Below are 17,049 nucleotides of genomic sequence, written 5' to 3' on the forward strand. Positions count from 1 at the left end.
TAATCTGAAAATTCAAGATGGTGAAAACAAGAGATATGAGAATAAGAAGGTGTAGTGACAGATCCTCAGCTGCAAGAATGATGTAAGGATTTAACTGCTGTACAGCAACTTTTTATTGCTTCCTCTGAATACAAAATAATAAAAAGATACACACATACACACACAAAACCCCACCTTGCCTGTTTTTGCTTTTAAAGACATATTTTGTCATAACTGTATTTTTATGATGAAGACGGAGTAATAAAATTAGACAACAATGTGTTTTTGTCATCTTTAATTAATGATGCCAATAATTTGTCACAGCACTTAGGAACAAACCTGAATAAAAGCTTCAATTTCATCTCCTCTCATTCAAAGGCCTTTTCAGAGTTATGGCCAATATTTTCTACTGTTTTATGAGATTTGAATGAATCATTTTTCCCTCATTCATTAATCTTATTAGATTAATCTTATTAGAACGCTCATTAAAATCCTTGCAGGAGGTTTTTAACTGAAAAAAAAATCTCTAATTTCTCACTTAATTGACTAAATAAGTTGGAAACAAAGACAATATCTTGAAGAAGCAATGCTTCACCTTTTTAATGCCTTACTTTAGCTTGATGATAATGTTTGAAGTTGTTATTTGCTTTTGTAGAAACCTTCCCTTTGTCACCGCCCCCCCCTTTTTATTATTATTATTATTATTATAATTAATGATATCCCACAGCCTTAGGATTTTCCTAAGATATATATACATTTTTATGTTAGCAAAACCAAATAAAGGTAAATAATTTTATTTTTCAAAACTTAACAAGAAAACCTCCAAATTAAACCCTTCATATATGCTTGCTTTATAGGCCACAATAAAGCTGATTTGTCTCTTCTAAAGTCCACCTGGTTATGGACAGTGACCACGTACTTGATTACTGATATATAAATGACATTAAATCTAATTTAATTTCCAGGAAAGGATTAACTTTTAAATCCTTAGTATCAGATCAAATACTTCACAGACCACATTGCTCTGATTTCCAGGCCTATAGTTTTTCTTCAGTTCCCTCCCTGGACTGCTTCTCAAATCCTCTAAATACAGTGTCTGGCAATAGATATTTGTTCCATAGCCTCGCTTTTTCAACCTAAAACAGTGAATAAATCTGTTAAAATCCTTTTCTGTTTATTTTTATTTTTTATTTTATTTTATTTTTCTCAGACAGATAGTATTGGATATTTCTTAGTCTTATATGAAAAATACCCCAAAATCTGATTTATTAAGTTTCTGTTTGAGGCTAACATTACTTTTATGCATCTTTAATTTCATACACATAATACCCAGAAAAGATTACAAAAGTCTTTCTGATCCTAGCTCTACTCTGAAGTGCCACCTAGTGTCACTGAGGCACAGTAACAAAGTTGCTGTTCATGAATTGTGGAAACCAGGAGGAAAGAGAGTCTTGAGGATTTATGAAAAGAGGTTACATGAATTCTCATGCTTATGCTGCTGTGTTTTGCTGTTCTTGGTGGTGGTTTTGTTTGTTTGTTTTGTTGATGTTGTTTTCTTTGGTACTTTTGTTGTTGGGGGGCAGGGGGAGAGCATGCAAATCAGAGTGTTTAGCTGTGGAATCAATAACCTTTTTGCATGTCCACAGTCAAATATTCTTTTTGTTTTGCTTGTGAATTTATTTTTTCTCATCCTCTCTGAAAGTACACATTGCTCTGAAGTCAGTTTTTCTGCAGGGCTTGGCTTACATCTCTGTGTCTTTTTAAAGAAGGGATCTTATTTTCCACCATCATCATCAAACTATTTCAAGGTGTTGGTGTTTTGTTGTTGTTGTTTGCTTGTTTTTTTTTCTTCATAAATTTTAAACCACCAAAGTGTTGTAGTTGGTATTGTTTTACTTGGAAGTAATTTATTCAATAATGAGAAAAATAATTTGGGAATGTACTTGTGACAACTTCAGAAAACACTGTGAAAGGAAAAACGCAGACTGTGAGATATCAAATACTAAGTATATCATCGTCAAAATGTAATAGTAAAACTAAAAGTAGTTGATAAATTTTAAAATAAAATATCACCCTTGTTGTGCAGAGGCAGCAGATCCTAATGCTCCAGCTGTTCCAGCTGTATGAGAATAAAGTTTCTGTGCACTCCCTGAAAAGGCACAGAAACTGCTTTAGTGTTTGAATTAAACTCAACACAAACACTCTAACAGCCAAACTCACCAATGGATACATATAAGGTGACATAAACCAGCCTTTAGTCTCCTGCCCTGCTTCCTGCTCTGGTTGTTAAGCACTGTTAACGTACCCTAAGAGCCTGAGGATCAGTCTGGACACAGGCACTACAGAAGGCTGATGACCCTGCCTGTTAAACACCACACTTTACTTTCTCAGATACATGGAAGATGTGGTATGATTTCCTTCAAAACTGTTTTGTCAGGAAGTTCCCTTACTTGGTGTATACATTGTGACACTTAAAAATTTTGGAGATTACCTCTATGTGGGTGTCTTAAACCAGCATACAAAAAGAATGTTAATGCTCTGTTACTGCCTCCTTAAACCGGAACTTATTTAAATCGCTGGAGCAAAGAATAGATTTGGACAAAACTATGACAACTGCTATTTTTTTAATCATATTTTATACATATATATATATGGACATACTGTTTTGGATTATATCATAATATTGAAAAATAAAATTAAGAAATAAAGGGAACTAATCACAAAATCAGAGTATCTACAGTGTAAAGAAAAGCAATGATGCCATGTTTCTGAATCCACATGTAGGAGAGCAGCAAGCAACACATTGAAGAAGTTTTTGGGAAATAACAAGCAATGTGGGCCTTGAGTCTACTAACATTTACTGACACGAATATTTCCTATGTTTTCAGTTAGAGGACCAGAAAGCTACAAATGGGAATTTACTTTTGCAGAAAAAAAAAAAAAAAAAAAAAAGAGAGAGAGAGAGAAATAGAAAAAGAGAGGTAAAGAGAGGAAGAGAGAAAGAGAGAAGGAAAGAGAGAGAGACAGAGAGAGAAGGAAGGAAGGAAGGAAGGAAGGAAGGAAGGAAGGAAGGAAGGAAGGAAGGAAGGAAGGAAGGATGCCACCCATGGCCTAAGCTGCTTTTAAACTATCAAACGAAATAAACAAACAAAAAACTACCTAAACCACCTCCAGAACATGTCAGAACAATCTGACACAAAGATTTGTCCCAAGTAGTGTATTTGGCCCAAGCCTGGATGAAGAGACTTGCAAATTATCATTTCTGATACATGATATGATATTGTGCTTATATCCACAAATATATTTTGGAATTAGTGTGTTTTGTTGCTTCTAGCAATTGGCAAAATGGACAATAGAAGATGTATGGCTTTCTCTGCATAAATGGCTACAATTCAGAAAACTTTATATTTTCGTATTCAACATTAAAACAAGAAAATGTCCAGTACTTTTCCCAGCTCTTTTTGTTACGGATTCAATAATATTAAAGTGTATCATATAAGATACACCATACTTGAACCTATTATTCATTTTCAGCTACAATACTCAACTGAATATAATCATAGAATCATTAAGATTGGAAATAACCTCCAAGATCATCTGGTCCAACCACTCCCCCTACCACCAATGTCACCCACTAAACCATGTCCCTAAGCACCACATCCAGCCTTTCCTTAAACACTCCCAGGGACAGTGACTACACCACCTCCCTGGGCAACCCGTTCCCATGCCTAACTACTCCTTTTGAGAGGAAATTTCTCCTAACTTCCAACCTGAACCTCCCCTGGCACAACTTGAGACCATTCCCTCTTCTATCACTAGTTATCTGCAAGAAGAGGCTGACCCCCAGCTCCCTACAACTTCCTTTCAGGTAGCTGTAGAGAGCAATATGGTCTCCCCTGAGCCTCCTCTTCTCCAGACTAAACAACCCCCATTCCCTCAGTGGCTTCTCATAAGACTCTTGTTCCAGACTCTTCACCAGCTTTGTAGCCTTTCTCTGGACACACTCTAGGGCCTTGATGTCCTTCTTGTAGTGAGGGACCCAAAACTGAACACAGCACTCGAGGTGCGGCCTCACCAGAGCTGAGTACAGGGGGACAATCACCTCCCTGGTCCTGCTGGCTGCACTATTCCTGATACAAACCAGGATGCCGTTGGCCTTCTTCACCAACTGGGCACACTGCCAGCTCATGTTCAGGAGAGTGTCAACCAACACCCCCAGATCCTTTTCCTCTGCACAGCTTTCCAGCCACTCTGCTCTAAGCCTGTAATGTTGCATGGGGTTGTTGTGGCCAAAGTACAAGACCCAGCACTTAGCCATGTTGAACCTCATCCCATTGGCCTCTGCCCATCGATCCAAACTGTCCAGGTCCCTCTGCAGGGCATTCCTACCCTCTCAGCAGGTCAACACTGCCCCCCCCAGTTGGTGTCGTCTACAAACTTACTGGAGGTGCACTTAATTCCCTCATCCAAATCATCAATAAAGATATTAAAGAGGATAGGCCCCAGCTTGACCCCTGGAGACCACTGGTGACCAGTCACCAGCAGGATTTCACTCCATTCACCACCACTCTCTGGGCCCTGCTGTCCAGCCTGTTTTTAACCCAGCGAAGGGAATACTTGTCTAAGCCATGGGCTGCCAGCTTCCCCAGGAGAATACTGTGGGAGACCATGTAAAAGGCCTTGCTGAAGTCTAGGTAGACTATGTCAACAGCCTTTCCTGCATCCACCAGATGGGTTACCTGGTCATAGAAGGAGATGAAGTTGGTCAGGCAGAACTTGCCTTTCATGAACCCATGCTGACTGGGCTTGATCCCCTGACTGTCCCACACATGCTGTGTGATTGCATTCAAGATGACCTGCTCCATTACCTTTCCTGGCACCAAGGTCAGGCTGACAGGTCTGGAGTTCCCTGGGTCCTCCTTACAATCCTTCATACAGATGGGTGTCACATTAGCAAGTCTCCAGTCATCCGGGACCTGTCTGGATGATCATGACTGATGATAGATGACGGAAAGCAGCCCAGCAATCACATCCACCAAGTCCCTCACACCCTCGGGCAGATCCCATCTGGCCCCATGGACTTGTGACAGTCCAGGTGGAGCAGCAGGTCTCTGTTTCCACCAGTGGTCACACAAGGCAGGACAACATCCTCCTCAGCAAGGTGCGCAGTCCCATAGCACCTGATCAAGAAAAGCAGAGTGGTTCAGTGACTGTAAAGAGGGCTGGCCAACCGTCCAGAGACAGATCTGCAAATAGGAGGCACATCCCTGATCACACTCAAATGACAAGTCTATATCAAGACTGGCAAGGTAGAAAACCATCTAAAGCATGTCCACAGCTAGGTTTTGAGACTGAGTTTAAATACAGCTGCTGGGTCAATGGATAGAGGCAACATGGCCAGAGAATATGAATTGGGATTGTCAGTGTTATCAGAGCCTGCTGGTGTGCTCAGGGCCTAGATCCATGGCATCTATGACCAATCATATATGTTGGCATATATGACCCTGGAAAAGCCCCCATTCACTCCCAACAGCCTGTTTTGAAGCCTTGAAATATGGAAAATCAATGAGGTCTTCTCCAAGCACATTCTTAGCTCCACGTTTAGCAGGAAGTTCAGACATAGACAAGATGATCTTTATTTGGCTTAGAGGCACATAGGCACAGATTCAAGTTTTCAACATCACCTGAGAGAATTAGTAGCCCAAACCCTGTTTTCCAAGACTTGGAAAAGCACATACCTTTTCTGAAAATGTTTTGGGATGTGAATGTGGGACAAGACATTAGTGGGGGCTTTCAAGGAGCTTTTACTCTTATTGGTAAAGCAAACACCTTTTTTACATCACCATGCCCTGAGTCAGAATATCTCAGGCCATTACCTACCATCTATTCCCCACTGGCTGTAAAGAATGCTCCTCCTCTGATTTCCCTAGGTAAGTTAACAATTTGAGACAACACAAGTCTTCTCTGATGGGCCTGGATATACAGGACATGATGCAGTCTCTCACTTGTGCTCAGTACTAGTCTTAGTCATTCTTCATCACTTGCATGCTTCAGGAAACCTCTTTACTAAGACACAGAAAGAGGGGAGACTAAACCTCAGTGGGATAAAAAACAAAACAAAACAAAAAAAATGGAGGAAGGCCTCATCAAGTATTCTTTTAAATATGGTGTGGGACTTTCTAATGTATTGCTTTGTTTATACTGTTTTCTGCTATTGGCTACTCTCAGGGTTATTTCATTTCTGTTGTGATCAAAATTTTGTAGCAGTTGCAAAGATTTAACCACTTTAACACATGTAAAACCCTTCTGTTTACCAGCAAAACTATTATGAATATGTATGATTATGGTAACAAGATCTCATTCTGCTTTCAGGATATTGGAATAGAAGCAATGGATTTTGCTATACAGCAACTGGCTAGCCATTATCGAAGTTATATATGAGATATGAATATAACCTAAATTGTAGTGTGTCTTATTGGTACTGCTGTCTCTAAGTCTGTGTCTACAGTCCTCTATGAAACCAGCTTTTCCATTTAAAAATTATTACTCTTTTAAGACTTGGAGTCAGATCTTATTTCTGTAGATTTTTTTCCCTTTTTTGCAAATAATCCATGTATCTCCTTCAGAATTTCAGTGTAAAGCAAGAGTGACATATGCACACACACACGTGAAAACACAGAAATTTTGAGAAAATGATGAAAATAATGAAATAATAATTTGATAAAAGTCAAATTGTGGATCAGCTAATGTCAACACACTTTAGGACCCGAATGTTAATTTTTATATTGAAAGCCCAGATTATAGCTCAGAGTTTAAAGATGTGTCTTTACTATTAAGTGAAATCATGCCATTTTCCAGCTCTGGAATCTACTAGCTAGTATAGCTTAGCCCGATCTCTATTCTAAGGCTATCTCACTCCACAAAACTATATGGCTTCCTTTAAACATGCTGAAAATAGTAAGTCACAGACCATGGCTATGAATTGTTCAGTTCAGGCTAGATAAATTCTAAAATTAAATAAATTAATACTGTAATAAATTATTTGTCAATGCCAGAGGAACTATCTGATTTACTATTGTAAGTAGAGACTAAATGGGAAATGTGTCATGCTCATATTCAGTAATATGGTTCTATTCATATTTTGCATTGGCCTATCCAGATATTGACAAATTTGTTACCTACTTGCTCTATGAAGGCTTTCCTTTATTATTATTTTTTCTTCTCAGTCAGTTGTAATGCCTTCTTCAGTCCTTCATGGCAAAGTTTACATCTGTCTTTGTTTGTCTTTGACCAACAGCTAATAACATGGAGTTCTGATCTGACTGAAAGCTTGGAGGAGTTACAGTATTTGAATGCAATATTTTACTTTCCATACTTATGATCCAAGAGAAATTACAACCCAGCTTTTGAAGAGAGAAAGAAGAAACTCCCTCTAGGTTAAATACATACCACTATTCCAAAAATGTGGTGTCTGAAAATGTAATTACATTTTGTTTCATAATATATATTTATATATGAAAAAGTAACTATAAATATTAAGGAATCATGAAAGAGTCTACTAGGAAGTCAAAGAGATATCTGTTATGTCCATTTGTGAGGCCAAATCTGTTTACCATTTAGCAAACAGACATACATGTATAGAAATATACAGATGCATAATTATACCAAAATGATTGTGAAGTGTTTCCTGAAATTTGAAATATATGAAGAGGTAAGGAAAAATATGTCAGACTGAGTAGAGAAAGCTCTAAGATCTATGGGAGCTGAGGAAGAAACCTTTACCTAGAAAGTGATATATTCTCCTCCATCAACATGGGATGAAGGAAATATTGGTCTATCTTGTCTCTTCCTGGGTTGGATGAAGAGCAAATTAGACCTTAAGCAGTCTAGTTTAAATTCAAAATAAGCCTGTGAAAGCCTATGATGCAAATCTCAAAGCTGTAAGCTGTTTCTGTCCTTTCTAACTTATACAGTTATATAAGAAAGCGATTTAAAAGAGTTTAATAAAATAAAAGAAAACAGCTCACTGAGGAATCAAGTAATGACTTAATGGAAATATTAGACTGTCTTCTAAATTTTTGTTTGACCTTTGACCCCTTCTGCCCGTTTTAAAACTATACTTTTAGGTAGTAAAAAAAAAAAAAACAAAAAATAAAACATAAAAAAGGAAGATACCTTTGGGACAACAGATCCTGACTGTCTCCAGGTTTGTACCTTGTACATCTCATTTTGCCTGACACTATTTCTATCATATATGAATGCAGATATTGTTCTGAATACTCAGCTAATATAAATTGGCAATGAAAACTGTTGGAGAGAATACCATTCAAACAATTTCCACGAAGTGGGCATATTACCTTATTTTAAGAGATTGGCTGTCTCCTGGACTGGAGCTCCAAGTGAAGTATCAGGTCCCCAAACATATCTAAAGTAATTTTAGATTACTTAGACATACCTGATTTCCTGCCACTGTTTCCAAACAACAAAAGATCTCATGATCTTAAGTCATAACTGCCAGTGATGTGGAGATGTGGATGTGCTGGACAGTCCAGGACATATCTGACAGTAGTAGATGTTTTCATATCACCAGCTAAATGAAGCACCTTGATAAATGGCAATTGCCTGAACACAGATATTTTGTTATTATGTAATATGAATTACTATGTTTTGTCATCAGTTGCCATTTGAAAATAGAACAGATCTTTAAGCCATTTCTCATAACCTATACAGATGACCTGGATATCTTATAGTATCTCAAATAATACTAGAATTTATGTAATTAAATCCTGTCATGGTGTTTGTGTTAAGGAGAGCTAAGTCTAGGCTTCATAACTCTATTTTCTAGATTCTCTTTGACTATAAAGAATGCTTGGAATCTTAGCATACATGTAGACACCTACATTAGCTGTCTCTCAGAAGCAAAAGTGTGAGATACAGCATGTGAGACAATTTATAAAAGAGATGGTCCACATTTTACAGAGAGATGGAGGTAATCTTGGTGAGGTACAAGATGAAGAAATTTTTAAAACAAATATCTTTTCTAACAGGAAATTTTATTTTCTGAAATGTTGGCAGCAATGTCATGCAACCCATAATAAAACATTAGTAGAGCTTCTCAACACTGTACAATTTCTAAGACACAAAGTATTGCATACAACATGAGGTAAATACATTTTGAACTTCCTTATGATGAATAAAGACAAGTTAATCACTGGATTGGAACCTGGTGGTTGCCAAAGTTGACCATTTAATATGGTCAAAAGCATGTTTCTAGCCACTACTTCAGAAGAGCTAAACATCCCCAAAGAGGAAAAGGATTAACAAATTTGTATGGAAGGAAAAAATTAGAAGAAAAATAAGAATACCTATACTTAAAAAGAATTTAAGAGATTGTCTTTAAATACTGCCATGATTTTACAACCAGAAAAGGCCAATTTTAGCCATTAAGCATGTTTGTTTCAGTAGAAAAGTGAAATGCAATTGGAAGTGAAAGAATATAAAAAAGTATGAGACATGAAAAATGAGGAAATATAAAGTATATTGAGAATCATAAAATCATAGAATATTTTGGGTTGGAAGGGACCCTTAAGGATCACCTAGTTTCAATGGCACTGATATGGGCAGGGACACCTTCCACTAGATCAGGTGTCCCAAAGCTCCGTCCAGCCTGGTCTTCAACACTTCCAGGGAGAGGGCATCCACAACTTCTCTGGGCAACCTGTTCCAATGCCTCACCACTCTCATAGTGAAGAATGTCTTGCTTATATCTAATCTAAATCTACACTCATAGTTTAAAGCCATTGCCCCCTGACCTGTCACTACAATAGAGTCCCTCCCCATCTTTCCTGTAGGCCCCCTTTAGGTACTGAAAGGCTACTGAAAGGATCTCCCCATAGACTTCTCTAGGCTAAGCAACCACAACTCCCTCAGTCTTTCTTCACAGGAGAGGTTCTCCAGTCAATTTATCATCCTCATGACCCTGCTCTGGCCCTGCTCTAACAGGTCCACATCCTTCTTTTGCTGGGGGCCATAGAGATGAATGCAGCACTCCAAGTGGGGTCTCATGAGAACGGAGCAAAGGGGAAGAATCACCTCCCTCGACCGGTCAGCTACACCTTTTGATGAAGCCCAGGATATATTTGGCTTTCTGAGCTGGAAACACACGTTGTACACATACAATAGTGTCTTTGCTCATACCAGCAATAAGACAGAAATAAATCTGAGTTGCACTGAAGATGTCAGTGTAAGATCCATAGATAGCAAGGCTGAAGATAGTTAGGAGAAGCTGAAGTTTATGACAAGTAAATTCTATTAATTTTATAAAGCCACAGCTAAACAGACACAAAAATATTCATAGTAATTAAATACGTAAATAAAGTCAGTAAAAATTCTTCCTCTGCATTTGGAGAGGAGTATACTGACATACTTTCATCAGGCTGAAGTACTTTCATCATATGAGAATGACGATGTTAACTCTTAAGGGGAAATAAATAAATAATATTTGTTAGTGATAAACATTTTTAAATTGGGATATGACAGTAATTTGTACCTAAATGTTTTACGAAGCTGTGTAAGAGATCTTTGGTTCATTCAAAGTCTAATTTCATGAGCCTGGGACTACCAGACCATTAGTGCAGTATTTGAGGACTACAGATAGGTAAATACTAAAGCTACAAGCTTGCTAATCTACCATCAGTCCCAGGAAAAATAATGTTATAATGAATGAATTAATGAATAAAGTAACAACTAATGTTATAATAGATAATAATAGATAAGTAATCATAGGATCACAGAATCATTTAGGTTGGAGAAAACCTTTAAGATCAAGCCTAAAAACCCACTTAACACTACAAGTCTATCACTAAACCATGTCCCTAAAAGCCAGAGACACACATCTCTTAAATACCTCCAGGGGTGGTGACTCCAACAACCTCCCTGGGCAGCCCATTCCAATGCCTAACCACCCTTCCCATGCAGAAATTCTTCCTAATATCTGAACTAAACCTCCCCTGGTGCAGCTTGAGGTCATTCCATTGCATCCTATCAATTGTTATCTGAGAAGAGACCAACACCCACCTCACTGCAACCTTCCTTCAGGTAGTTTTAGAGAGTGATAAGTGAGATCTCTGCTCAGTCTCCTCTTCTCTAGACTAAACATCCCCAGTTCTGTCAGCTGCTCCTCATAAGTCTTGCTTTCTAGTCCCTTAATCAGCCTTGCTGCTCTTTTCTGCACACTCTCAAGCAACTCAGAATACTTCTTGTAGTGAGGGGCCCAAAACTGAACACGGTATTCAAGGTGTTGTTTCACCAGTACAGAAGCACAGAGGGAGGATCACTTCCCTCGTCCTGCTGGCCACACTATTTCTGATAAAAGCCAGGATGCCATTGGCCTTCTTGGCCACCTGGGCACACTGCTGGCTTATGCTCAGCTGGCTGTTAACCAGCAGCCCCAGGTTCTTTCCTGCCAGGCAACCTTCCAGATACTCTTCCCCAAGCCTATATTGCTGCATGGGGTTGTTATGACCCACGTGCAGCACCCAGCACTTAGCCTTGTTGAAAGTCATGGGATTGGACTCAGGGCATAAATCCAGTCTATCCAGATACCTCTGAAAAGCCGTCCTGCCCTCAAACAGATCCACAATTTCACCAAACTTAGTGTGATCTGAAAACTTACTGAGGGTGCACTCAATCCCCTTATCCAGATCAATGATAAAAATGTAAAACAAAACTGACTCCAGAACTGAGCCATGAGGAATGCAACTTGTAACTGGCTGCCAAATGGATTTAACTCCATTCACTATGACTCTTTGAGCACAGTCAGCCAGACAGTTCTTCACCAAGCAAACAGTACATTCATCCAAGCCATGAGCAGCCAGTTGTTCCAGCAGAAGGCTGTTGGAAATAGTATCAAATGCCTTGCTACTGTCCAAGTAAGAAACATCCACAGCCCTTCCCTTGTCCGCTAAGGGGGTCATCTTTTCATAGAAAGAGATCAAGCTAGTCAGGCAGGACCATCTTTTCATAAACCCATGCTGGCTGGATTCTCCTGTGCATGGTGTGTGATGGCACTCAGGATGTCCTCTGTGACCTTCCCTTTTACTGAGGTCAGACTGACAGGCCTGTAATTCCCTGGATCGTCCTTCTTGCCCTTCTTGCAGGTGGGTGTCACATTCACCAACGCCCAGTCAACTGGGACCTTGGCAAGTCACTCCTTCAGTACCCTATGGTGGATACTATCTGAGCCCATAGATTTGTGGGTATTTGAGTGGTATATTAGGTTGCTAACCAATTCATCTTGGATTGAAAGTGCTTCAGTCTGCTCCTTGTCTCTGTCTTCTAGCTCAATGGGATGGGTACCTTGAGTAGAATTAGTTTTACTAGTAAAGACAGAGGCAAATAAGGCAGTAAGAACCTCAGCCTTTTCCTCATCTCTTGTCATTATGTTTCCCCCCTTCAGCCAATTAAGAATGGGGATTCTCCTTAATATTCCGTTTCTTGTTTGTGCAATTATAAAAACATTTTTGCAAAGTTAAGCTCTATCTGGGCTCTGGCACTTCTAACTTCTTCCCTGTATAACCTCACAACACCTTTGTAGTCCTCTTCAGTTACTGGCCCCTTCTTCCATTCTTCCAAAGGTCCTTTTTTTTTTTTTTTTTCTTTTTTTTTTTTTTTTTTCCCCCCAAGTTCCAGAAGAAGCTGTCTATTTAGCTAGGCTAGTATTCTACCCCACAAGCTCATCTTTAAGCACATAGGGACAGCCTGCCAGCCTGCTCTTGTGCCTTCAGGATTTCCTTCTTGAGGAATATTAAGCCTTCCTGGACTCTTTCATTCTTTAAAACTCTCTCCTAAGGGACCTGTTAACCAGGTCCTTAAATAGGATAAAATCAGCCCTATGACAATTCAAAGTAGCAGTTCTGCTGACTGCCATCCTTGCTTCCCCAAGGACCGAGAACTCTATCATCTCATTGTCACTGTGCTTGAAACAGTCTCCAAACATCACATCAGCCTTGAGACCTTTTCTGTTAACAAGCACGAGGTCCAGTGGAGCACCTTCCCTAGTAAGTTCCCTCATCACCTGAGACAGGAAGTAATCCTCCACAAATTCCACGAATCTCCTAGTTTGCTCCTTCTCCCCTATTTCCAGTAGACACCTGGGAAGTTGAAGTCTCCCATGAGAATGAGTGCTAGTGATTTACACTTCTATATGCTTACAGAATATTTTGCCTGCTTCTTCAGCTCGGTTGGTTGGTCTATAACATACTCCTACCTTAATATCTTCCTTGTTGGCCTTTCTTCTGATCATTACACAGAGACATTAAACCCTTTCATCGCCATAACTAAGCTACATACACTCCAGACCTTCCCTAATGTAGAGGGCTACCCCCATCTCCTCTTCTTCCCTCCCTATCTCTCCCGAATAGCCTGTAGCCATCCATTCAAGCACTCCAGTCATGTGAGCCGTCCCACCACATCTCACTGAGGACTGTAATATCACAGCCCTGAGACTGGGATAAAAATTACAGTTTACCCTGCTTATTTCCTATGCTGTGTGAGTTTGCATAGAGGCATTTGAGTTGGACCTCTAATGAAACTGACTTACTGGCTGGCATACTTTTGTGCTGCATCTATGGGCAACAATAGTTAATGTCAGCATCAACATTCTCCTCCCCTGGTAGCTTTAGTTTAAAGCGTTCTTCACCAGCTTGGCAAGTCTGTAACTAAAGATGTTCTTTCCCTCCTCATACAGATGGACCCCATCTAATCCCAGTAGACCAGGTTTCTCAAAGCAAGTCCAATGGTCTAAGTAGCCAAATCCCTGACTGCAGCACCAGCCCTGCATTTTTTATTTATTTATTTTTTATTCACCAGATTCACCTGTCTCTTTCAAATCCCTGTTGGAACTTAGTTGTAGACAGTGTGTCATGGAGAAGCATGATACAGCTAGCCAGCTTTGCAGGAGGAAGCAGTTCCCACTCCCACTGAGGTCTTGTAGAGCAGGATGTGCCAGCATGTGCTGCGTGCTGCAGGTGCATGCACAAACATAAGGAGCCAGATCCCCAGGACCACCCTGTATGCTCTATGAGCTGGGAGCTACTGTTCCTGGATAACATGGCAACTCTGTTAAGTTCATAAACCTGAAGTTGCTTGATGTTTATGCTTGAAGGAGAAACAGAGTAAAACTAATATTTAGACTGGGGATGCCTTGGGTCTGCACAACTTGGGCAGGTCCTCTTTTCTACCAGCCTGGGAATCAGCCTTCCTTTACTGAGTGATACCTGGAAGTACATACCAGCAGACACAAGGAAGAAAACTGTGAAATCTCTGATAAATAAAACTTACATAACTGGCAGTCTCAATGTCCAACTTTTTCTCAGAATGCAACTCTCTGCCCACAGATGGGACAGTGCTGAGTATCCCATCATAACCTGCCAGCTTGTGAAACCAATTCCAGTAAGGAACTCTTATTTTTCAGTAAGGAAATTTTCAGTTTCCAGTAGGGAAATTGTAATGGAAAAAAAAGGCTCAGAAATGAACTAATAAGACCATTATGTCACAAAAACCACTTATGCAAATGTTGGCTGTATAACAAAGAATAAGCAGGAATTAAAGGCATTTTCATCTTTGTGTAAAATAGTGACACATATAGCTGTAGCAAAAGGAAAAAAAAAAAAAACTTCATGGAAAGGATAGCTAAAATGGAAGGCAGAAGATCAAGAGTTTAGTCTGTTTTTTGTTTGTTTGTTTTAGTTTATTTTCTTGATGATCTAACGGAAGATTAAGAAATGACCATGTGCTAGAGGGTATTCTTTAATGGTGGCAAGCCTTACAGCTTCTTTCATCTGTTAGGAAAAAGAGTTACCAGAGCCAAAGATTTATTTATTTATTTATTTTAACAAGTGAAAGGTTTTTGCATCAAACTAAAAAACTCTCAAATTTTTTTGGTCTTAGATCATGGCTATATGCTATCTGGATCATATGAAGGCAAAGACATTTTATTGGATTTAATACAGCAGAAACAGAATAAAGTTTAATGTTTTGCGATGTGTGACAAATTGGGATGCAACAACCTTCCTGGCCTTAAACAATAGTGATTTGAATGAAGAAAGACATTGGTAATGTCTAAATTAAAAGAAGATGTAAGAAGCTAATGATTTTCAAAGGAGGTCTATGAAGGTAGAGCATTGTTATATATGAATGTTAGTCAGTGAGCTAACCAAGTTTGCCATGTCTAGATCTTTCTTTCCCTATAAGTGTGGGTCTTGGTGGATGACAGGTTGACCACGAGCCAGCAGTGTGCCCTGGTGGCCAAGGGGGCCAATGGGATCCTGGCATGCATTAAAAGGAGCGTGGACAGCAGGTCAAGGGAGGTGATCCTCCCCCTCTACTCTGCCCTGGTCAGGTCTCACCTGGAGTACTGTGTCTAGTTCTGGGCTCCCTGGTACAAAAAAGACAGGGATCTCCTGGAAATAGCCCAGTGGAGGGCCACAAAGATGATATGGGGCCTGGAGCATCTTCCCTATGGGGAAAGGCTGAGAGACCTGGGTCTGTTCAGCCTGGAGAAGGAAAGACTGAGAGGGGATCTCATCAGTGTGTATAAATACCTGAGGTGTGGGAGACAGAGGGATTTGGCCAACCTCTTTTCAGTGGTTTGTGGGGATAGAACAAGGGGTAATGGCCATAAGATAGAGCACAGGAAGTTCTGTGCCAACATGCAAAAGAACTTCTTCACAGTGAGGGTGACGGAGCACTGGAACAGGCTGCCCAGGGAGGTTGTGGAGTCTCCTTCTCTGGAGATATTCAGGGCCCGTCTGGATGCCTACCTGGGCAGCCTGCTCTAAGGAACCTGCTTTGGCAGAGGGGTTGGACTCAATGATCTCTTGAGGTCCCTTCCAACCCCTACAATTCTGTGATTCTGTGATTCTGTAAAAAGTTATCTGTGCTGTTTAATACTTTGTAACTTTTAACTGTAACCACAACTTTCCCAGAAATTCACCAAAATTCCTTGTTATCTTCTCATGCTCTTTATTTTAGAATTATCTGAGTTGGTTCATGTTCCAGGGCTACATGACTTTATATATGTTCATAAAAAAGTTACTAACCTTAGTCTCTACTAACATAGATGGCTAACATAACCTTAGTCTCTCTTAACATACAAGAGATCTGGTCAAGTTTTGAATCAACTAAAAGGAATTTTGTCATTGACGATTTGAGTCGAATTAAGTGCAGATTAGTACAAAAAACAGTCTGAAAAGCAATGGAGAGTACTCAAATATAGACACAGTCAAGTCTGAAGTAAAACAGTAATTCCTCAGAACCACAAAAACAAAGATCCATATTCAACTAAAATATCTGTTGTGGTCTGCTAATAGGTTGTACCACTACTACCATTTTTGTAAATTTCCAAAGCTGTTATTTCCTTTTTAGGAGAAAGGGAAAAAAGGATTTGGATCACCACAAATTTTGTAATGCTTATAATATGTGCTCTAAAAATTTCCATTTAACGTGTAAGTGCACTGTAGAGGCTGAATAAATAAAATTTCAATTTGGAGGAAAGGAAGTTTTCAGATGAAGAAATAATAAACACCTACAGCCTTCAGAATCTGGAACTGAATTGTTTTTAGTGGAACTCATTTGATATGAGTCAGCCTTAAGCAATATTTTCGAAGTGCTGCAGAATTTCACAAAAACATTTAACTAATTATTACTGGTGGTTTGAGCCAACATCATATTTTTGTTTATTATCTGTATATAGGCTCACCGGCTATACAATTACTATGTAGAGATGTGGAAAACATCACACATTTGCAGTAACTCACAACAAACACCGTACTATTTATTTCTAATTTGTGGGTTATGTTATGGTGCCCATGGAATGAACTTTTTCCTTAATCGATATTTCTTTACCTTCTGCTGCAGTAAAAATAGCCATTTAAAATGAACTGGTCTTCATTTCATTTTGAGAGAAATATTTAAATTAAAAGAGAACAGTGAAAAAAATTACAACTCCATTTATGTGGCAATTTGAAAAGTTCCACAAACACTGTCTGGGGCTGTATGGTTCTAGAACCC

The sequence above is a fragment of the Cygnus atratus genome, chromosome 1 (genome assembly GCF_013377495.2).
Source record: "Cygnus atratus isolate AKBS03 ecotype Queensland, Australia chromosome 1, CAtr_DNAZoo_HiC_assembly, whole genome shotgun sequence".
Classification (NCBI taxonomy): Eukaryota; Metazoa; Chordata; class Aves; order Anseriformes; family Anatidae; genus Cygnus; species Cygnus atratus.